Source organism: Saccopteryx bilineata, chromosome 3 (genome assembly GCF_036850765.1).
Source record: "Saccopteryx bilineata isolate mSacBil1 chromosome 3, mSacBil1_pri_phased_curated, whole genome shotgun sequence".
Lineage (NCBI taxonomy): Eukaryota > Metazoa > Chordata > Mammalia > Chiroptera > Emballonuridae > Saccopteryx > Saccopteryx bilineata.
Window position 1 is genome coordinate 103,631,897 of NC_089492.1, and position 22,891 is coordinate 103,654,787.

General features: G+C 45.2%; 1 pseudogene; it reads left to right on the plus strand.

The window, feature by feature from the left end:
* The first annotated feature begins 12,491 nt into the window (after positions 1-12,491).
* Positions 12,492-13,687, plus strand: LOC136328677 (protein NipSnap homolog 1-like; annotated as a pseudogene).
* The last annotated feature ends 9,204 nt before the right edge of the window (positions 13,688-22,891 follow it).

Here is a 22,891-nt window from a genome sequence, read left to right on the forward strand (position 1 = left end):
TCATATGTTTGCAGGACAAGAGGATTCTTTCTTTTGCTTCTTCCTTGGTATGTTTGTCTTTCCTCCCCTCCCTCTTTCGGCTGCCCATCTCTACCCTTGATCTTTCCCCTCTTGACTTTTCCTATCATTTCTTTTTCTCTTTTCCCACTTCCTTTCCACCCTGCCCACTTCCCTGTTCTCCTCTCCTTTCCTCTTCTCCCTTTCTCCATTCTTTTTTAAGCACAAGAGAGATTATTTAAAACTGTTAAAGAACAATTTTTTACAAGGTAAAATCATGACTCTTATGCAAATGTAAAGTGAACACGTATCTTTGAATTCATGAGGAAACTGGTAAGATGTTATAGTCCATTCACAGGAGATTCCAAAACACAGACACATAGGCAGACAATCCGGGATGTGGGAGGGAAGATATAGAACTGGCGTCTTCATTTGTGTTCCTATGAGCATTAGCATAAACCCTCCGTAAGTTAACTTCTGCCTCTAAAGAGATGCAACATCATCAATTACACTAAAGGCCATTGATCTCTCTAGAATTGGAGAGCTCAGGAAGGGTCCTATATAGTCTGGATCACAGCTAACCCCTGACAGTCTGTTGAAAGAATGTCCAGGGATCTTTGACCATTTCAAAATCTTTCACAATGTTCCTTGACAAGACCTTAGAAGAGTACAGGAAGGATTGGTGGGAGCTAGTTAATGTTTACAAGTCTCTAAACGGGTCTCTGTTTAAAGGTGGAAATTGATTGTGGCCCAGAGTCTCAATCCCAGGGCAGGAGGAGAAGGATGAAAAGAGTGATCACCTGGCTCTGATCAAATCTGTGGGTGATGGGGCAAATGACTATTGGCCAACACTTAACAAACCATTGTTCTTCTGCATCATCTTCTAGCCTTGGAGACACACGCAAGACTCAGGGAAACCCACTCTACATGTGACCAGACTAATGAAGGCCTTGGGTGTGAAGGAGGCCCCGGCCTCCTAGAGTAAGTCTTGCTAACCTGTCCCTGACAGTTGACTCTTCCCCTAGATGACAGATTTTGAAACCACCTCACCAGACTTTCAGGCTTGTCTTCCGGGTCCGTGGCAGCCACCCACTACCAACAACTTAGTCCTTGCACTGACCCTGTTGCCCACTCCCAGACCCCAACCAACTTCTCAGTAGTTTCTCCCAAGATATGGCCTTCCCAAGCCTCTCCAGTTACCTGCAGAATAACCAGGAATATGTCCAAGATGCTCTTTCTGATAAGATAAATGAACTTGAGAGTATGAAGCAGCCAGCGAAAGTTCCTTAAAGGCTACTGAGTGCTGGGCAGTGGGTGAGATACTTGGCAGATGCTGGGGTGAGGGGGTGGGGAGGGGGTGAGGGAACATAGCATTTGCAGAGAAAATATGATCCCTGCCTTCAGAGAATTTCTAATCTAGGATAGGAGGCCAAATACCAAATACCCAGGAGGCCCCAGCAACTGGTAACCAGGGGCAGTGTGTGAACAGAGAAGAGAGAAGGATGTTGGCGATGGACAGAAAGATGGCAAATTCCTACAGAATTTCTTATCCCCTTGAGAGAAAAGGCAACTGCTTTCCTCCCCTGTACTGGGAACAAGTGTCCTGAACATCACTTCCTTATAGAGAGGGGCCTCAGGCTGGATCTCAGTGCTCATGCCCCACCCCCTCCTCATTCCCACACTTACAGAAGAGAGAACAGGTCAGCCTCCAGGCAGATAGATACCCCAGGTTGGTAATCAAAGGATTAAAAAGGTTTCTAAGATGCAGAGATAGGACAGGCGATGGAACCTGCTCCGCCAAACAAAGGACTCTGGGGCCGTGCTCAGGACCCGGGGATGGCTATCTAGGTTTGGTTCTTTTGGTTACTCCAGTGGCTGTGCAATTCAGAGCAATTAAGTTTTTGCTCATCTGTCAACAACAGGGTTGTACTTCCTGATTTGTTTCTTTTTATTTTTTATTGTGGCAAAATAGACATAATATAAAATTTACCATTTTAAGTGGCACAAATACAGTTCAGTGGCATTAAGTACTTTACTGTGTGGTGCAACCATTATCGCCATTCACCCCCAGAATTTTTCCATCATCCCAAACTGACACTCCACAGTCATTTAAAGAGTAACTCCCGCCTGACCTGTGGTAGTGCACTGGATAAAGCATTGACCTGGAAATGCTGAGGTCGCTGGTTCGAAACCCTGGGCTTGCCTGGTCAAGGCACATACGGGAGTTGATGCTTCCAGCTCCTCCCCACCTTCTCTCTCTCTCTCTCTCTGTCTCTCCCTCTCCTCTCTCTAAAAAAAAAAAAAAAAGAATAAATAAAATAAAAAAAATAAAGTTCTAATTTAAAAAAAAAAAAAAAAAAAAAAAAAAAAAAAAAAAAAAAAAAAAAAAAAAGAGTAACTCCCGCCTGACCTGTGGTGGCGCAATGGATAAAGCATCGACCTGGAACGCTGAGGTCGCCGGTTCAAAACCCTGGGCTTGCCTGGTCAAGGCACATAGGGGAGTTGATGCTTCCTGCTCCTCTCTTCCCCTTCTCTCTCTCTCTCACTCTCTCTCCTTTCTAAAAAATTAATAAAAGAAAAATTGAAAAAAAAGATTTTTAAAGAGTAACTCCCATTACTTCCCTCTCCTAACTCCCTGGTAACCACCACTCTACTCTCTCTCTACAAATTTGACTACTCTAGATACCTCATTAAGTGGTCATACAATACTTGTCCTTTTGTGTCTGGCTGATTTCACTTGGCATAATGTCTCAAGGTTCAACTGTGTTGTAGCATATGTCCAAATTTCATTGCTTTGTAAGGCTAAGCAATATTCAGTTGTATGGAACTACCAAATTTTTTTTTTTTTTTTTTGTATTTCTCCGAAGCTAGAAACGGGGAGAGACAGTCAGACAGATTCCTGCATGCGCCCGACTGGGATCCACCCGGCACGCCCACCAGGAGGCGACGCTCTGCCCCTCTGGGGCATCGCTCTGTTGCGACCAAAGCCACTCTAGCGCCTGGGGCAGAGGTCAAAGAGCCATCCCCAGCACCCGGGCCATCTTTGCTCCAATGGAGCCTCGGCTGCGGGAGGGGAAGAGCGAGACAGAGAGGAAGGAGAGGGGGAGGGGTGGAGAAGCAGATGGGCGCTTCTCCTGTGTGCCCTGGCCGGGAATTGAACCCAGGACTTCTGCATGCCAGGCAGACGCTCTACTACTGAGCAACCGGCCAGGGCCAAGGAAATACCAAATTTTGTTTATCCATTTATCCATTGATAGATATTTGAATTGTTCCACGTTTTGGCTATTGTGAATAATGCTGCTATGAACATGGATGTACAACTATCTCACTCCCTGCTTTCAATTCCTTTGTATGTATATTGTTGGTCAAATAAGTTTGTAAATATGATATATATATGTTTGCTCGCTTATAGTTTGCATTGGGTGTGGGGGACAGGCTGTAAGCAGGCAGGGTCCTTATAGCCTAAGGCTTGGTTTTAAGACAAGGTTTTTGCCTGACCAGGTGGCGGCGCAGTGGAAAGAGCATCAGACTGGGATGCAGAGGACCCAGGTTCGAGACCCCGAGGTCGCCAGCTTGAGCACAGGCTCACCTGGTTTGAGCAAAAGCTCACCAGCTTGGACCCAAGGTCACTGGCTCAAGCAAGGGGTTACTCAGTCTGCTGAAGGCCCACAGTCAAGGCACATATGAGAAAGCAATCAATGAACAACTAAGCTGCCCCTATTCAGTTGCAGATACGCACCAAGGACATTTTACTCAAGCCAGGTTTTGGACAGCAGGGCAACGTGCTCTTGCCTGCTCCGACAGCCCTTCTTAAAGGACAACGGCTTCAATGGACTTGGCCCTGGACTGTACAGGCCCCCCATCTGAGATGGGTGGCCTTGTTGGCACCATGGGGAAAGGGGTTAGAGGTAGACCTCCAGTTAACTCCTTGGGCAACCAGCACCTGGCCACCTAAGGTAGAAGTGTATTATCCCTTGAGTGCTCAAGGGGACAGCATTTTGAAGGGCACCTTTGTAATTTCTTTATGGCCAATAATGAGTTCCCCTATTTTACTACACATAGAACCAGCAGATGCTGGTGTATTGGCCAATAAGGTTTGGTATGCCCGCTCAGGGCGGCCTCTGGTGCCAGCTACGGTGCTGTCTGCAGACAAAACTCTGGTCTGTATTCTGCCAGAGGGAAAAGATTTGCCTCTCTTGGTGCCACTGACAGCTCTCTCATTTCGCCCATAGTTTTTGATCTGTTAATCCTATTGCTGTAGTTGGTACTATTTCTGTTTACGCAATGTATCCTACTCCTTGCACAGTGACCATCATGGAGGATGCCTGTAGTTTAGATTGTAAAGCGAGCAAAAGGGGTGGAATGTTGGTCAAATAAGTTTGTAAATATGATATATATGTTTGCTCGCTTGTGACTTATATTGGGTGTGGGGGACAGGCTATAAGCAGGTCAGGTCGTTGTAGCCTAAGGTTTGGTTTTGGGACTAAGCTTTTCCCCACACCCTTGACTGATTGTATGATCTGGGTGGTGCACACTCATGAGGAATCCAATTATGCCTTGGATAAGTGACTTTGTATCAGAGACTTCCTTGTTTGTATATTGGATTAAGGGATTTTGGTTTTCTACACTATAAAGTGGGACAGACCAGGAGCTTGGACACACAGTTCCTGCTATCACAATTGCAGGGGCTTCCCTGATCCCTTGCCCTTCATGGGAAGAGCTGGTTTTCTGCTTTTCCCTTGTCTTCTTTTGTGGTTTGCCTGTCTTGGTGAGACACCAATAAATAGGATGGCCCCCCATCCTCTGACTCCGCCATTTCTTTATCATCTGCCCGAATCCAATGGGAACCTGCATGTGAATGGCCACGATGGCGGCTCCTGGCCTTACAGTCTCGCAACAAAAAACTGATGATTGATGCTTCTCATCTCTCTCCGTTCCTTGTCTGTCTGTCCCTGTCTATCCCTCTCTCTGACTCTCTCTCTGTCCCTGTAAAAAAATAAATAAATAAACAAACAAACAAAAGACTAAGGTTTTCCCCACACCCTTAACTGTTAACTGATAGGGGGTGGTGCACTCTCATGAGAAATCCTATTATGCCTCAGATAAGTGACTTTGTATCAGAGACTTCCTTGTTTGTATATTGGATTAAAGGTTTTGATTTCTACACTATAAAATAGGGCAGAGGAGCCCATGCAGGAGGAGAGCAGAGAAAGGCCAAGTGAAGGAGAGGAGAAGCAGCCAAGATGGTGGAGTGCTGAAGGAGAAGCCAGTTTGTGCAGAGATAAGGAAATGGGGAAAAGAGATAAATAAGGCTGGTGAGCAAGAAACCTTTGATTCTAGAAAACTCGATAAGTCAGTGGCTTTGGGAGCCCTGAATGGAAAGGGAAGTGTTTTCCCACTGTGTGTATTTCTTGCCCACCGGGTGCAAGCTAAGATTAAAGCTAATGGCCCACCAGTTCTTGGCTCCATTGTTTTATTACCATCTGTCCAAATCAAATGCAAACCAGCAGCTGTGATGGTGGCCATAGCTACTGGCTTTACATTTATCCAAAAGAGGAATTGCTAAATCAAATGGTAATTCTATGTTTAATGTTTTGAGGAGCCACCATACTGTTTTCCAAAGCGGCTGCTCTACTACTATATCCCCATCAGTAATGCACAAAGATTCCAATCTCTCCATATCCACGCCAATACTTGTCTGCTGCCTTTCTGGTGGTAGCCATTCCAATGGATGTAAAGTGATATCTCATTGTGATTTTGATTTTTATTTCCCCCATGATTAGTGATTTTGAACATCTTTTCATGTGCTTATCAGCCACTTGTAAATCTTCTTTGGAAAAATATCTATTCGGGTTCTTTGCCCATTTTTTTTTTTATTATTATTTTTTTTTGTATTTTTCTGAAGTTGGAAACAGGGAGGCAGTCAGACAGACTCCCGCATACGCTCAACCAAGACCCACCCGGCATGCCCACCAGGGGGTGATGCTCCGCCCATCTGGGCCTTTGCTCTGTTGCAACCAGAGCCATTCTAGCACCTGAGGCAGAGGCCATAGAGCCATCCTCAGCGCCCGGGCCAACTTTGCTCCAATGGAACCTTGGCTGTGGGAGGGGAAGAGAGAGACAGAGAGGAAGGAGAGGGAGAGGGGTGGAGATGGAGAGGGGGAGGGGTGGAGAAGCAGATGGGCACTTCTCCTGTGTGCCCTGGCTGGGAATCAAACCCGGGACTCCTGCACGCCAGGCCGACGCTCTACCACTGAGCCAACCGGCCAGGGCCTCTTTGCCCATTTTTTAATTAGGTTATTTGTTTTTTGTTGTTGAGTTTTAGGAGTTCTCTCTAAGTTCCCTTATCAGATATGTGATTTTCAAATATTTTTTCCCATTCTGTAGGTTGCCTTTTCACTCTTTTGATAGTTTCCTTTGACACACAATACTTTTTAATTTTGGTAAAGTCCACTTTGTTTTTTTCTTTTGTTGCCTGTGCCTTTGATATTATATCTAAGAAATCATTGCCAAATTCAATGTTATGAAGCTTTTCATGTATGTTTTCTTCTGAAAGCTGTATAATTTTAGCCCTTAAGTTTACATTTGGTCTATTTTGAGTTAATTTTTGTATATGGTGTTAGGTTAGAGTCTGATTCATTCTTTTGCATGTGGATAACAAGTTTTCCTGGTACCATTTGTTGAATCACTGATTTCTCAGATCCTGTGTCAATTAGGAATTTTATTCAACTTGAAGAAATAAAAACCAATTACAATAGCTTACACACACAAGCTTTCGTTATTTCACATTAAAGAAGTCCACAGACAGAGTGTTTTCAACTATGAGGCCTCCATGGGGATCCAGACTCCTTCTGTCTCTCTCTCCTGCCATGCATGGCTTCCGTTCTTGGTCCACTGTGGCTGCTGGAACTCCAGTCAAAACCTGTGAATTCGAGATAGCAAGAAGGAGGAAGAGGGAGGGGTAGAAAATGCCCCACTCCCTTCAAAGAGCCTCAACTCTTGCATTTAAATCTATATATTTAGCCATATTTTAATCAAGTAGGGGAGCAAAATTTGCCACCCCAAAATATGTCTCTTTGGCATAAAGATTATTTTAGGCTGATTATTTTATTTTATTTTTTTTTCTGCAGAGACAGAGAGAGTCAGCGAGAGGGACAGATAGGGACAGACAGGAAGGGAGAGAGATGAGAAACATCAATTCCTTGTTGCGGCTCCTTAGTTGTTCATTGATTGCTTTCTCATATGTGCCTTGACTGGGGGGCTACAGTAGACCGAGAAATCTCTTGCTCAAGCCAGCAACCCCTTGAGCTCAAGCTGGTGGGCCTTGCTCAAACCAGATGAGCCGGCACTCAAGCTGGTGACCTTGGGGTCTCGAACCTGGGTCCTCCACATCCCAGTCTGACGCTCTATCCACTGCACCACCGCCTGGTCAGGCTAGGCTGATTATTTTTAAGAAACAGAAGATTTTCTTTTTACTCTCCCCTTTTCTGCCTAAAACAATTTAGATAGAGGGCCTATAGCAGGAAGAGAGCTATTATCAGAAATAACTACAAAAAATATGGGCGAGGTGTGGTGGGCTACAGGAGCTGGGCAGGGCCTGGAGATCCAAGTCCTCAATGCAGGGCAAGGCAAACATTTGTTTACCAAACATTTGCTCTTTCTGTCTTCCTGTGAATTGTCTATCTTCCCTTTGAATCCTCAGACCCCCAGCCCCTTCTTAGCACAGGAAGACATATAGTGTCAATCGCCTGTCTTTGACTTTCTCATGTCTGTTAGGCCCCTATATTTGTGTGATTAACTTTGTTTTCTCCTATTAATTTGCTGAAGGGAATAAAGTTTTGACACATGAAGCTACCATTGTGGGATATTGGTTTTTAAGCTGTTTATTAAGAAAATAGTCTCAGCTTGACCAGGCGGTGGTGCAGTGCATAGAGCTTTGGACTGGCATGCAGAGGACCCAGATTTGAAATCCTGAGGTCGCTGGCTTGAGTGCAAGTTCATCCGGCTTGAGTGTGGGCTCACCAGCTTGAGCACAGTGTCACTGGCTTGAGCATAGGATCATAGACGTGACCCCGTGATTGCTGGCTTGAAGCCCAAGGTTGCTGGCTTGAACAAGGGGTCACTTGGTCTGCTGTACCCTCCTGGTCAAGGCACAAATGAGAAAGCAATCAATGAACAACTAAAGAGCTGCAACGAAGAATTAATGCTTCTCATCTCTCTCCCTTCCTGTCTATTTGTCCCTATCTGTCCCTCTCTCTGTCTCTGTCACACACACACACAAAAAGAACACACATACACAAAAAAAGAAGAAAAACAGAAAAGAAAAAGAAAATAATCTCAGAAGAAACTTTGGCCCTCCCCCATTTCTTGCCCAAGAGATTCAGACAGGGAGACCTGCTTCAGGAAGGAGATTTTAGGGTGCTGCCTTAGCCTAATCTGAATTAAGAGGGTTTTAGGCAGGTGCCTGTTAGCTAGATGCCCAGGTGCCCCAATGTTTCTGAGTTGCCTAGCAAGAGTTTTTCTGCCATATGTGTTCCTCTCTTCCTCAACTACTAGTAAACCACCTACTCTAGCTTCTGAAATCTAATACCCTGTTACCCCTGCCCCTTTCTCCTTTGTCCAAAAATGTCTTATATGCCCAATGTTGCCTCAATGTCTTTAGAATTTTCATGCTTATGTGAATTTCTCATGCACATGTATTAAATTTTGATTTTCATCCTATTAATCTGTCTCTGTTAATTTGATAGTTAGCCCAGCCAGAAGAACTTAGAAGGTGGGAGGAAAAGTATTAATATTCTTTTAGCCCCCACACTGCCTTGTACTAAATTAATTATTAGACTAGGCAGAAGGCCTACAAGAGTAGAGAAATTATTTTTCCTCCTCTACAGTCACAAAACTGCAAAGGAGTCTGGGGAATATAGACTTTCCTATGGGTACACTGCCATCCCAAATAAAATCAGAACATTCTTACCTAGGAGGAAAGGGGAAAGGAATGTTGGTTTAACAGCTAGGAATGTGCCTCGGGCACCTCATACATCTAAAATTCTGTGGTAGTCTGTCTTGGAGAAAGAAATAAGAAATGATTGCAAAGTGCTTAGCTAAATGCCTTGCTCGGGTTATGCACTCAAAAAGTGTTAGTAATCTTTTTTTTTTTATTAATCTTTGATCTCAGATAAGCTTCTTTCTATACCTGTGCAGAACATGCATGGTGTGATTAACAGACTTCAGGTGAAAACTCCCCCCCAAATATCTTCCACACCAGTGCCCCAGATACTCCATTAGTGCTCCCATCTCTTTCTCTCTTCAGGCCTTATTTTCAATCCAAAGGGGACGAGGCAGGAGAGGAATGGGCAAACTTAAGAACAGCACATTCAGCTGATAATTTTCTGCCAGACCCCTGGGAGAACTAGGGAGAAGCTACAAGAGTGGTGTTTTTTTTTTGTTGTTGTTGTTGTTGTTGTTGTTTTACAGAGACAGAGAGTCAGAGAGAGGGATAGATAGGAACAGACAGGAACGGAGAGAGATGAGAAGCATCAATCATTAGTTTTTCGTTGCGACACCTTAATTGTTCATTGATTGCTTTATCACATGTGCCTTGACCTTGGGGCTATAGCAGACCGAGTGACCCCTTGCTCGAGCCAGCGACCTTGGGTCCAAGCTGGTGAGCTTCTGCTCAAACCAGATGAGCTGACGCTCAAGCTGGCGACCTCGGGGTCTCGAACCTGGGTCCTCCACATCCCAGTCCGACACTCTATCCACTGCGCCACCACCTAGTCAGGCAAGAGAGTGGCTTTTTTGTCCAGCTGCTGGCTAGGATCCAGCCCCCAGAGGAGTGAGAGTGAGGAGGGAGGGGTTATATGCAGCCCAGAAAGTACAGGCTGAGTGTATATGGGTTAGTTGGCTGCCTTTGTATATGGGCAAAGATGGGGCATTTAAAGATGGTGGAAGGTATGATTTGCCCTCCTTATCTCTCCTGGACCCACCTAGACACACTGTCAGGCACAGCCCAGTTAATTGTGGTGAAACGGCAGGACAGGAAAGGCTGGGATCTGAACCAGAACCACCTGTCAGTGCAGAGGTGCCGCAGAACACAAAGAGAGTGCCAAAGACGTTGGCCAAGCCCAGGCGGGGTCTGCAGTGTCCTTCCAGAGACCTGGGGTACCGAGAAGTCAGCTCAAGAGTGATCTGTCAGGGGCTGCAGTGCCTCAGACAGCACCAGGCTGAGCTGCAGAAGTCCTTCCTGGGAAGACTGTCTAAACCCGTCCTTGGGGCAAGGTGCCAGCAGGCACATACTGCCAGGTAGAGGAGTGGAGCTGGGACCTCATGTCAGAAATCAGGCCATGTGGGGCCCATTTGATAAAAGAAGAGGGGGCTCAATGTCAGCCCAAGTAGATGTGATATTCAGAATATTGACTCACCAGTATGGCCAGACTCTCACCAGTCAGGGCAAACATAGGCCTTAGAACTGGGACAGGGTCTCTTTAATAGACAAAGTGACAACCCTTTATTCTATGAATCATGGGAAGGTCTTGGGGCTGTGGCAGAGGACCAGGGGTTCTGAGTTGGCAGAGAGCACTCAGGGGACATAAGTATAGCTCAGGCATGACCAACATACGGCCGACATAATGAGTTTATGCGGCCCACTATTAAATTTTTAATATTCTCCGCTACTTTTAAATCTCAGCTACTCAGAAGCAAAGCGTCTTTGATTATTGGAAATCGAGATATTTAAGAAGATAGTGATACACAGAAAAGAATTCCGCATGTGACTAATCTAGGGTTAACTTCCAATAATTGGTCGAATGGATTCGCGATACTTCTTTATTTTTTTTAAAAATTCCATTATAAAGATTTACAACTTTTATACTCGTCTGTACCTGATATAAACTATTTGACGTTTAGCGGCGATGTGAAACCCACATTCTTTTAGGCGGAGTTTGCCAGTGCGCACCCAAGGTCAAAGAATTCGTTATTTTTGTGGTCAAGTGTACTGAATCAAGTGTCATTGTAGCATAGACAATAGCTGCAGTTGATAACCAAAAACGTGTCCAGGCTGTTTGTAAAACGAAATAATTGTTTTATTTGTGATATAACCCCTTCAAGCTCATTCTATTAATTAAATATTGTTTTGATTGATTGCGATACAGTTTGGATATTTATACGGTATGTAATTATATTTTTATTAAAATACTATTGTACTCGGCCCTGGCCGGTTGGCTCAGCGGTAGAGCGTCGGCCTAGCGTGCGGAGGACCCGGGTTCGATTCCCGGCCAGGGCACACAGGAGAAGCACCCATTTGCTTCTCCACCCCTCCGTCACGCTTTCCTCTCTGTCTCTCTCGTCCCCTCCCGCAGCCAGGGCTCCATTGGAGCAAAGATGGCCCGGGCGCTGGGGATGGCTCTGTGGCCTCTGCCCCAGGCGCTAGAGTGGCTCTGGTCGCAACATGGCGAAGCCCAGGATGGGCAGAGCATCGCCCCCTGGTGGGCAGAGCGTCGCCCATGGTGGGCGTGCCGGGTGGATCCCGGTCGGGCACATGCGGGAGTCTGTCTGACTGTCTCTCCCTATTTCCAGCTTCAGAAAAATGAAAAATAAATAAATAAATAAATAAATAAATAAAATAAAATACTATTGTACAGCCTGACCTGTGGTGGCACAGTGGATAAAGCGTGGACCTGGAAATGCTGAGGTCGCCGGTTCGAAACCCTGGGCTTGCCTGGTCAAGGCACATATGGGAGTTGATGCTTCCAGCTCCTCCCCCCTTCTCTCTCTCTGTCTCTCTCTCCCTCTCTCTCTCCTCTCTAAAAATGAATAAATAAAAAAAAAAAATTAAAAAAAAAACAAAAAAACTATTGTACATTAAAATTTTTTTCACTCACATTTATTCATAAACAAATTACATAATAAAATTTTGTTTACTTAAACAAATTGTTTTTCTATTTAATATTTTTTAATTTTAATATTTTGTCTGTCCCGTGAAAAAAGTTTTCTTTCCAATCTGGCCTGAGGTCAAAAAACTGTTGGCCACGCCTGCTATAGCTATTTACCCACTGATATGCACGTACTAGGTTTTTTTTTTATTGATTTTAATTTATTGTGTTTACATAGATTCTAGTGTTGCCCTGAATGCATCTCCCCTCCCCCGTATTCCCCTCAACATCTCCTTTACCCCCTCCTCATAGCGCCCGCCTCCCTTCCCTTCAGGTTTATCCCATCCTCTCATCCCCTTTCCCTCTGTCCTCTTTCCCTCTGGTCCCTTTGATCCCTCCTCTGTCTCCATTCCGTTCCTCAGTTCTCATTATTCCTTGGATTCCTCAAATGAGTGAGGTCATATGATATTTTTCTTTTTCTGCCTGGCTTATTTCACTTAACATAATAGTTTCCATGTCCATCCATGTTGTCACAAAAGGTAAGATTTCTTTTTTTTTTTCATGGCCCATGAAAAAGAAGGGTCATACTAGATATTTAACCACTGATAAGACTGAAGCATCTCCAACATGGCTCCGCAGCAGTGCAGCATCTCTGCAGTGTAGGCTGCACAGTGACAGCGGCTGCTGGGGGGCCCTGGGCTTTGCAGCGCGGATGTTGCGGCTGGGGTGTGTTTCTATTCCAAGGACAATGAAAGCAGCTAGTTCTGCTCCCTCTCGTGCACAAGGTGGATCTCTGGAAGCACGCCCACTCCACCCTGCTTCCAAGGAAACCAGCAACCTCTGGAAAATCCAGTTTTATGATGTGAAGCCCAAGTGTCTGGATGCCTACAATAGCCTGACCAAGGCTATGCTGTCCAAGCTGCACCTGGGTGGGAATGATCCCTGCTTGTTCGTGGGCCACTGGAACACGTGGTATGAGGAGTCGGACCAGGCAGTGCACCTGTGGCCATCCTCAGATGGCTGCTCAGCCCCCAAGGACTGCGTGAATGAGCTCAAAAACAACAAGGAGTCCCTAGAGTTCCAAAAGGAGTGGAGCCGGATGCTGCTGTCCAGGAGAAACAAGATGCTCAACTTCAGCTTCCTGAATGAGCCACACCCCAGAGCAGGCCCCAACACCTATGAGCTGAGGACATACAAGCTCAAGCCAGAAACCATGATCCAGTGCGGGAACAGCTAGCCTCGGGCCATCAAGTATGACGGGAGAACCAGGAGGTGGTGGGCAGCTTCTTCTCACAGATAGGAGAGCTCTGTGTTGCACACCATCTCTGGACCTAGAGACACCTGCAGTCTTGGGAGGAGACTAGATATGCTGCTTGGAGGAGGAGGAGTTGGGACAAAAATGTTGTAATGCCGGTGGCCAAAGCCAGGCAGGTCCACACTGGATTCGGGCAGACAGTAGAGAAACTGCAGAGCCGGAAAGCGTTGGGCCATTCTGTTTATTAAACAATGTCTCACAATGGCGGACAAGCACACAGGCAGGGGGAAACTGCTTCTCAGGCAACAGACAGCAAAATGGCCCCTCACAGTGGCCGGCATGCAATCCACAGTCCCTAATCTCTCTCCAGCGCAAGCACCCATAGCCTTATATAGGCCATATACATGTGGCACAGACAAGCACTCACGTACCAATCCGGCAAAGTGCTTGCCGCTGATAACCCCGCGAGCAAGCCTAACACAGCTGCCCCACAAATGTCTACTACGCAGTCCTTCTAGTGTGACAGTCTCAGATCATGATTCCTTAGAAGATCTCGCCTCCCCAGTGATACTGCTGCTGCCTCCACCCCACTCCTCCCTCAGGGCAGCCACAGATGGAGGAGCTCCCTGTCTTGCTGTCTTGGTATTCTCTCGGATCTGGGAGGACTCTGGGAGCTAGTGCTCAGCTCAGACCATGGGGAACTGAAAGATGACAGGGTTCTGAAGATGCAGCTCTGCCCAGACACTTCCCACCTTCCCTGCCCACTCCTTCCCCTGTGCTGGAAGAAGTCTTTAATTTCTCTAAATGAAGAATAGCAACTTTCTAAATGTCTTCTCACTTTCCCTCCTAGGATCTCTCATCTGAAGGCTGCCATTCCCCAATTATCACCATGGAGGTCCTCAGTTTAGCTCTAGTTACACAAAAGGTAGTGTGTCTAGAGGTGAGAGGTGGGTGGGAAGGGAAAAGGTTAAACCAGACCAGGCTCTCAGGAATTCCCTGGTCTCCACAGGCCACCCACTTGCTGGACAATCTGAACCAAGTCCCTCCTGCTGGGGAAAAGCCTAAAACTGCCACAGAAGTAAAGGAAAACTCTCAAGTTAGCAAAGTCAGCATAAAGTCCAACTAATTCACTCAGAAAGACTAGAAAGGGGGAGCTGGAATGGATCTGAGGGGCAGGAAACAGAATGGAACAGGAAGAAGAACCCAGAAGGTAGAACTTGGGTTTGAACTGCAGAACTTGGAATACAGAATGGGATAGATAGAACAGAGGTGACAGAAGACCACTTGGAAGAGGCTCTTAGACAGGACAGTCGGAAACAGGTTCACTTGTTTCCCCCTATATAATGAGGTTGAAAACTTGAATGTATAGTTCCAGCCCTTCTGTGCACGAGTCTCCTGCCCTCCTTATTCCTTCCTGTAGGCAAAGCTATGGGCCAGGGCCTGTATTTCCCTCACTCTGCATCCCTTTTCTCCCTCTTCACATTGAATTAGTCCATCCCTCATTCTACTGGGTAACTGTGCAGTGCGGTCAGTGACTTTGGGGGCCTCCAGAGTGACCTCCACACCTCATTAACCTCTGGGTAGCCTGACTGTGTCTCCCTTTCAAGGAAACTTGTGTTGGAGTTGCTGATGGAACCAATTAAATGTTTACCATAAAAAATAAAGACAACTGAAGCCATTCATTAGTGCCTGTACTCCCTGACCTGGGAGACAGGGAAGTGTGCTCCTGACTCTCCTGCGTTCCAGGGTCATTGGGATGGACTGGGTCAGAGCTACGCCTGTCCCGGGACTGTGGCTCTTTACATACACACAGGCAGACTCCCTCCCTACTTTCCTGGAACCCCTCAGTGTAGGGGTCCTGAATGGACCTTTAGGATTCCTGCCTTAGCTGAATCAGTGCTCTAGCTGGGGCACACGGGCAGGTCTGTGGGCACCTGGGGTTGGCACTTGGAGAAGTAAATGACCCAGAGGGAACTAAAGGTTGATTTCTGAGGCAACCTGAGGGTTGCCAGAGGGTCGGTCAGCCTGAGGGTCAGTTTCTAGGGAGAAGGCGAACAGCATGAACAGGCATATGGGACAGGTGATGGAATCTGGGGACCTCTGCAGACTGCAAAGCCTTTGGCCAAGTCTGGGGTGAAAGAGTTGTTTAGGCCTGACCTCTCGTCAGTGCTGCCAGACACCTGGGAGAGCTAGGAAGAAGCCACGTGAGTCCAGGTGGCCAAGTCAAAGGCCAGCCCATACTGCCAGTGATGAGCACACACGGCCTCTCCCCACTTGAAAACATAAATAACTACCAAGCAGGTTCACTGACAGTAGATTCCTGACCAACAATTAGGTGACACTCAGGAAAAACTTCAAGAAGACTTGTATTCAAGGGGACATGGTAGAAAGGAATCAACATGGGACTCAGGAGCTCCAGTTTCCTCTTTAAGCTCTGCCATTAGCAGGCTGTGTGACCTCAGGTCAGTCACTGCCCATCTCTGGGCCACATTTCTTCCACCTTGAACTAGGGGCTTTGGCTTGAGGCCTCACAAGTATCTCTGGGGTAGAGATCATCTTCAGAGGAAGAGCTGGCCCTGAGTGAGTCAAGAAACATTCGGGCAGAGGCTGCCGAGAGTATATCTGATGGGATGCAGCTTCTATATCTGGAAAGGGTGAATTTCCAATCCAGAAGATACAGCGGGAAAAAGGTTGCTTGAATCTTGGCCTGTTTCCAGAGATGCTCAGAGCCCAGACATGCAGCAAATCCAGAAGCCAGATGCAGAATCATCTCAAAGCTAAAGAAGCTTCAGGCTCCTCCATTTGGATGAGCCCCTTCTAAGACCTTGGAGAAGCCCAAGCCATGTGTTCATATTCCTTTCCTAAGGAGAGTATCCCCAAACCGTACAAATTGTATAAGCATGAAAACCTGGCCCCCACCCTGCCCTATGCCCCATGATTTGGAGCCATTATTATGGCAGATGAAGGACCCATCTAATCAGATGGGCAAGGCTCAGTGACAGACAGCAGGCAGCTGCACCCTTGATGGCTTGGTGGCCTGATATGTACTTATTCACTTACATCTGATTTAAAAAAATCATACACACCTATCCCACTTTCACTTCATTTCCCAGTCAATCCTCCCTACCAGCCTATAAGATGGGCAGGACAGGGCTTATTAGCTCTGATTTAGATGATAAAACTGAGGCTCAGAGAAGCTAAGAGGCCTGCTCAAGTTTGCAAGGCTGGCTGCAAACAGAAGCAGGACTTGAACCCAGGACTTTCTTATGACCAACTCAGGGCTCTTCAGTCTCCTGTTCGGGAGCAGACACAGTCATCCCCAAGCACAGGATAAAGATTCACTCCTCAGCCCCTGAAGAGGCACTGAGTGTCTGCCTGTGGCACAAGTACCTCCATCTTTGTTCTGGGGACAGAGGAGGCACACGTGGACATAACTTGGAATTATATTGCCAGAAAAGTCCAAGAATTTTGGAAGGGGAAGGGTTTTTTTAATTTTCCCTAATTTTCTTTCCGAACATTGCACTCCTGCTCACAAAACACAAGTCGTTTGGATCACCTATATTCATGTTAAATAATGCACAACCATGGCATAGTTCAGTGGGTAATAATTTCTCTACAGTATCCAGACTAGAAACAACAACTAGAGTTTTAGAGGCCCAAAATGTATACACATGCACACACGCACACACATGCCTTCCTGTGACAACTCCAGTCTCAAAACCACAACTGTGTGGAAGATAAAGATTCAACCCTGTCCCAAATCTGTCCTGGTTCTTTTTTTCTTTTTCTTTTTTCTTTTTTTTCTTTTTTTTTGTGGCAGAGACAGAGAGAGGAATAGATAGGGACAGACAGAAAGGGAGAGAGTTGAGAAATATCAATTCTTCATTGCGACTCCTTAGTAGTTCATTGATTGATTTCTCATATGTGCCTTGACCCGGGGGCTACAGCAGACTGAGTGACTCCTTGCTCGAGCCAGCGACCTTGGGCTCAAGCTGGCGAACTCAGGGTGTCGAACCTGGGTCCTCCACATCCCAGTCTGAAGCTCTATCCACTGGGCTACCGCCTGGTCAGGCTGGCCCAATTCTTAGACTTGGTTTGTGCTGATGAGACAGCCCTCCCACCCCCAGAAACCTCAGAACCCATCTTGCTAACCAAAACAACGGAAAAAGAAAACAGCTGCAGAATGAGCTGCACAGAGCCCTTCAGCTGCTTCATCCTAACAAGGCCACCTGCGACCAGGACCCCTGGGCACTTGAGAAACCATGTGTGTGTCACCTTTAGGGCAGAGTTTCAAACCTAGGGAGGCTGCTGAGGAGCATTTTGGAGGAACCACACTGAACTTTGTAGCCTCACCTCAGAAGGTGTTGTCTGCATTTTCGTGTGGATCACCCAGAGGACTGGTATACAGTGGAAGGTGGCTGCGCGTGTTCCTACAACTTCTGGCTTTAAAACAAAAGCTCTACTCTATTCTCCTGTAATTTGGAAAAATGAGCTCTCTTCCAGCCTTTTCCTGATTTATAAACTCCAATCCAGCCTTTTCCGTTTTTTTCTGGTGGGTGACTCTCAATCTTTCAACGATCCTCAGGGGCTTTTCCTCTCTCTCTCCAGTCCCTGCTCGTTCCCCTGGAACCTCTACAAACAGCTACAGGATGCCTCTTTCGAGGACTTAGGGTTTGTGTTGGGGGGGTATAGAAGGGAATTCCAACTTAATTCAATCAAAACTGCCCTTTATCTTGTGGCTGATATGGTAGCTAGCCTCCAACATGGCCCCACAATGATTCCATTCCTGATATTCACACTCCTGTGTAGTCTCCTTCCACACAATGGGCTGGCCCACATGACCAATAGGATATTGTGAAGATGGTGGAAAACTGACATACCAGACTGGGTCATAAAAGACACTGCAGCTTTTGCCTTGTGCTCTTTTAGGTCATTTGCTCTGGTGGAAGAACACTGAAGCTGCCATGTTGGGAGGACACTCAAGAAGACCCGTGGAGAGGTCCATGTGGTGAGGAATTGAGGCTTTCTGATAACAGTTAGCGTGAACTTGCCATCCATGTGAGAGTCCCGAGGTGAGAGGATCTCACACACAGGCACGGAGAGAGAGAGCAAAAAGTAGAAAGATGCGGAGAAAGTTTAAGTGCATGCATCAGCCCCATCAACGAATATAAAAGCAAAAAGTTCCTAGTAACTTGACTGTGTCCTGCTTTAGCTGCATTTGATATTAATTCCTGTGCATGGTCTTTTGAAGGCAGATGGAAATACCATTTGCTTCCATCTACTTAAAAATAATTAAATAGCCTGACCTGTGGTGGCGCAGTGGATAAAGCATTGACCTGGAAATGCTGAGGTTGCCGGTTCGAAACCCTGGGCTAGCCTGGTCAAGGCACATATGGGAGTTGATGCTTCCAGCTCCTCCCCCTTCTCTCTCTCTCCCTTTCTGTCTCTCTCTCCCCCTTTCTCTCCTCTCTAAAAATGAATAAATAAAAAATAAAAATAAAAAAAAGAAAGAAAATTTTATTAAAAAAAATAATAATAATTAAATAGATCAAACTCAATTATCAGATTTTGTGGAGCTGCATTTTTTTCTCCTCTAATTAGGAAAGGAGTTGTCTACATGCTCTACATATGGAACATACGGGGAATACAAGAGATGGAGAAAATATGGTCCTTCTCTTTCAATAATTTATACTCTAAAGTGACAATCACCTCTACCAGGAAGAAATATCACAATTGCTAGGGGACAATGGACATATTGTCAGCTTCTGAAATCATCTGGCTACCAGTGGTTGGCAAACTCATTAGTCAACAGAGCCAAATATCAACAGTACAATGATTGAAATTTCTTTTGAGAGCCAAATTTTTTAAACTTAAATTATACAGGTAGGTACATTCCTTATTGAGGTAGCGCCTGCTCGTGGTATTTTGTGGAAGAGCTGCACTCAAGGGGCCAACGAGCTGCATGTGGCTCGCGGGCCGCAGTTTGCCAACCAGGGGGCTAGACCATCCAATCTGAATCTGAACTCTAAGCTATACCTGTAAACTTCAATGGAAGGAACCCTGTAAAACCCACATTTTCCATCAACTTTTAAAATCTGTTGCCATTGCTACGTTATATGAAATGCTGAGTGTTGAAGGTCATGGTAGCATTTAGTCATTTAAAAAATTACAATGGGCCTGACCAGGTGGTAGCGCAGTGGATAGAGCATCGGACTGGGATGTGGAAGACCCAGGTTCGAGACCCCGAGGTCGCCAGCCTGAGTGTGGGCTCATCTGTCTTGAGCAAAAAAGCTCACCAGCTTGGACCAAGGTCACTGGCTCAAGCAAGGGGTTACTCGGTCTGCTGAAGGCCCACGGTCAAGGCACATGTGAGAAAGCAATCAATGAACAACTAAAGTGTCGCAATGAAAAACTGATGATTGATGCTTCTCATCTCTCTTCGTTCCTGCCTGTCTGTCCCTGTCTATCCCTCTCTCTGACTCTCTCTCTGTCCCTGTAAATAAATAAATAAATAAATAAATAAATAAATAAATAAGTAAGTAAAAAATTACAATGGGCCTGACCTGTGGTGGCACAGTGGATAAAGCATTGACCTGGAATGCTGAGGTCACCAGTTCAAAACCCTGGGCTTGCCTGGTCAAGGCACATATGGGAGTTGATGCTTCTTGCTCCTCCTCCTTTCTCTCTCTCACTCTCACTCTCCTCTAAAATGAAAAAAATAAATAAATTAAAAAAAAATTACAATGGGAGACTCGTGGTGATATTAGATGGTATTGATATTTTTTATGATATTGTTATTTTTTAAAAATTGAGATAAATTCACATACCATTAAATTCACCATTTAAAGTGTACAATTTAGTGGGTTTTAGTGCAGGTTTGTGCAATTACTACCAGTATCTAATTCCATAACATGTTCATCACAACAGAAGAAACCCTGTACCTGCTAGCAGTCACTTCCCATTCCAACCTTACCCCAGCCCCTCGCAACCACTAATCCATTTGCTGTCTCTATAGATTGCTTATTCTAGGTCTTTTATATAAATGTAATCATACAATATGTGGTCTTTTGGGTTTGGCTGCATAATGTTTTCAAGGCTTATCCATGTTGTAGCAAAAACCAGTGCCTCATTCCTTTCTGTGGCTATAACTATTTCATTCTATGGATATACTATATTTTGTTTATCCATTCATCAGTTGATGGTCAGTTGGGTTGTTTCCAGTGAGTAGTTTTTGTTTTTTCCAGTGAATAGTTTTTAAGGAAGTCTGATCTATGTTGTATTCAAAGTTATTATAAATGCTGTTTTCTCTCCCTTTTCCTTCCCACAGAACTCCTCAGGAAGTGGTATACCTGTCACAGTGCAGTGAAGTAGTGAGTACTGTATAAGGATGAGATCAGCTACATAGCTCTGGATCAATCACAGTGCAACCCACATCATGAAACTTCCCCTTGGGCATTTTCCTTAGTCTTCAGGCAATGTAGCTATTATCCCAATCCCACTCCGGTGAGCTTGGTAGAATTCCCTTCCAGCCCTGGCTCCTGCAGAGAGAGCCCTTTACAGCCCTCCTGTTTCAGAGTTTATTGATAGCAGATGTGTTTTTGCCCTGTCATTTGAAGGAAGAAATAGAGTAGATGACCATTCTTAACTGGCCACATGTGGAGCATTGTCTGTGAGCAGGATAGCAAAGATGATGACTAGAAAAGAATCCTTTTAAGTGAAACCACATTATTCATTCAGTCAGCCAGTCATTCTGTAAGTATTTTAGCCCTTCTGTGGTCCTGGCCCTGTACCACTTGCTGATGACAAAATGGAATGACTGATTAATTTACTACAATAACCAGCAGTTCCACAATAAAAAGTGAATTCCTCTGTTGGGTGTAATATATAACCATTTCATAACTATTATGGGCAAGACTGTGCCATGCTCTTTGTAGGCATGGACAAATCTCAAGGCCATTTTTGTTTCTTGTTTTTGACAGAGAGAGAAATAGAGAGAAGCATCAACTCATTGCTCCACTTAGCTGTGCCTTGATTGCTTCTCATACATGCCTTGGAACCAGCAACCCCAGGCTCAAGCCAGTAACCTCAGGATTGAGCTGGTAACCCCAGCCTCAAGCTGGTGACTTCAGGTTTCAAATCAGCCACCTTGGTCTTCTGGGTCAGTGCACTTCTGGGTCAGGTTCAAGGTGCTTCTAACCTATCCAGTGAAGTGGGGTTGGCAAGAGTATTTTAAACACAGGAAAACTTAAAAATCAGTTTGTAGAGTGTTATTGTGTCAGTCATGTTCACCCGAACACAGTATGCTTCTATTCACCCTGAAGGGTTAACAACCACTGAAGTAACACTTTATCTGTTCATAATTGGCTCAACAGGAGAATTGAGCTTCTTTTTCTATTTTCTTTTTTTTTTTTTGAGCGCCTCTTTTTTATTTACAGTTCTCTCTCCATATCATGAGCTTGATAAACACAACTCTCATTATCAATTGAACAATAAAAGCATGGAGATTACCAAACATACTTAGCTGTTTCTAGCGTCATTCCTTTTATAAAGGAAGGAAATAGACTGGGGGAAGGGGGCTACCAAACAGCATCTAGGAAGTGTCAAATGAGATCCACATGCAAAAAAAGATCTTGCCAGCTTTCTTCTGAATTTTAAGGGAAGCAAACATCAAAAGAGTTTCAGAGAAGACTGAGCACTCCTTTCAGATAGAAGTGTAGGTGCTGGAGAACAAGGATAGTTGGAGCTGAGCTAGCTGGCTAACAGGAGTAACAATACAATATTTTTTTCTTTTTGTTTTGTTTTATTTTTTAATCTGAAATAAAAAACTATATCCTAGTCATTATAAAAAAGTTGAAAACCACAAATAAAAGACTATACTTTCAGGGATCATTTCTATAGTTTGAAAACCACAAATAATTTTTTTTTTTTCATAAGTTTTTTTTTTTTTTTTTTTTTTTTTTGGAGAGGAGAGGGAGAGACAGAGAGAGGAGAGACAGAGAGAAGGGGGGAAGAGCTAGAAGCATCAACTCCCATATGTGCCTTGACCAGGCAAGCCCAGGGTTTCAAACCGGCGACCTTAGCATTTCCAGGTCGACGCTTTATCCACTGCGCCACCACAGGTCAGGCCACAAATAATATTTTTAAAGCACCTGCAACCCCCTATGTTCAAACTGTGGTGTGAATGTGTATAATCCACCCATGTATTTTTTAAATACTGAATTATACTAGAGATATTATTTTGTAATCTACTTTTTAACTTATTAATATAACATGAGAATTTTCCTATGACGTTAAATATTCTTTCACAATTTTTTTTTTTTTTTTCCAGAGGCAGAGATAGACAGGGACAGACAGACAGGAACAGAGAGAGATGAGAAGCATCAATCATCAGTTTCTCGTTGCGCGTTGCGACTTCTTAGTTGTTCATTGATTGCTTTCTCACATGTGCCTTGACCATGGGCCTTCAGCAGACCGAGTAACCCCCTGCTGGAGCCAGCGACCTTGGGTCCAAGCTGGTGAGCTCTTTGCTCAAGCCAGATGAGCCCGCGCTCAAGCTGGCGACCTCGGGGTCTCGAACCTGGGTCCTTCTGCATCCCAGTCCAACGCTCCATCCACTGCGCCACCACCTGGTCAGGCTTCTTTCACAATTTTAATACTAATAGATGTACATTATTGTCACATAAATAAACAAAAATATACCTCACCTCTGAACTTCTCGTCAAATTATATATATATAAATGTCGCTTATTGTAGCCAGATAAAGCTGGGTATA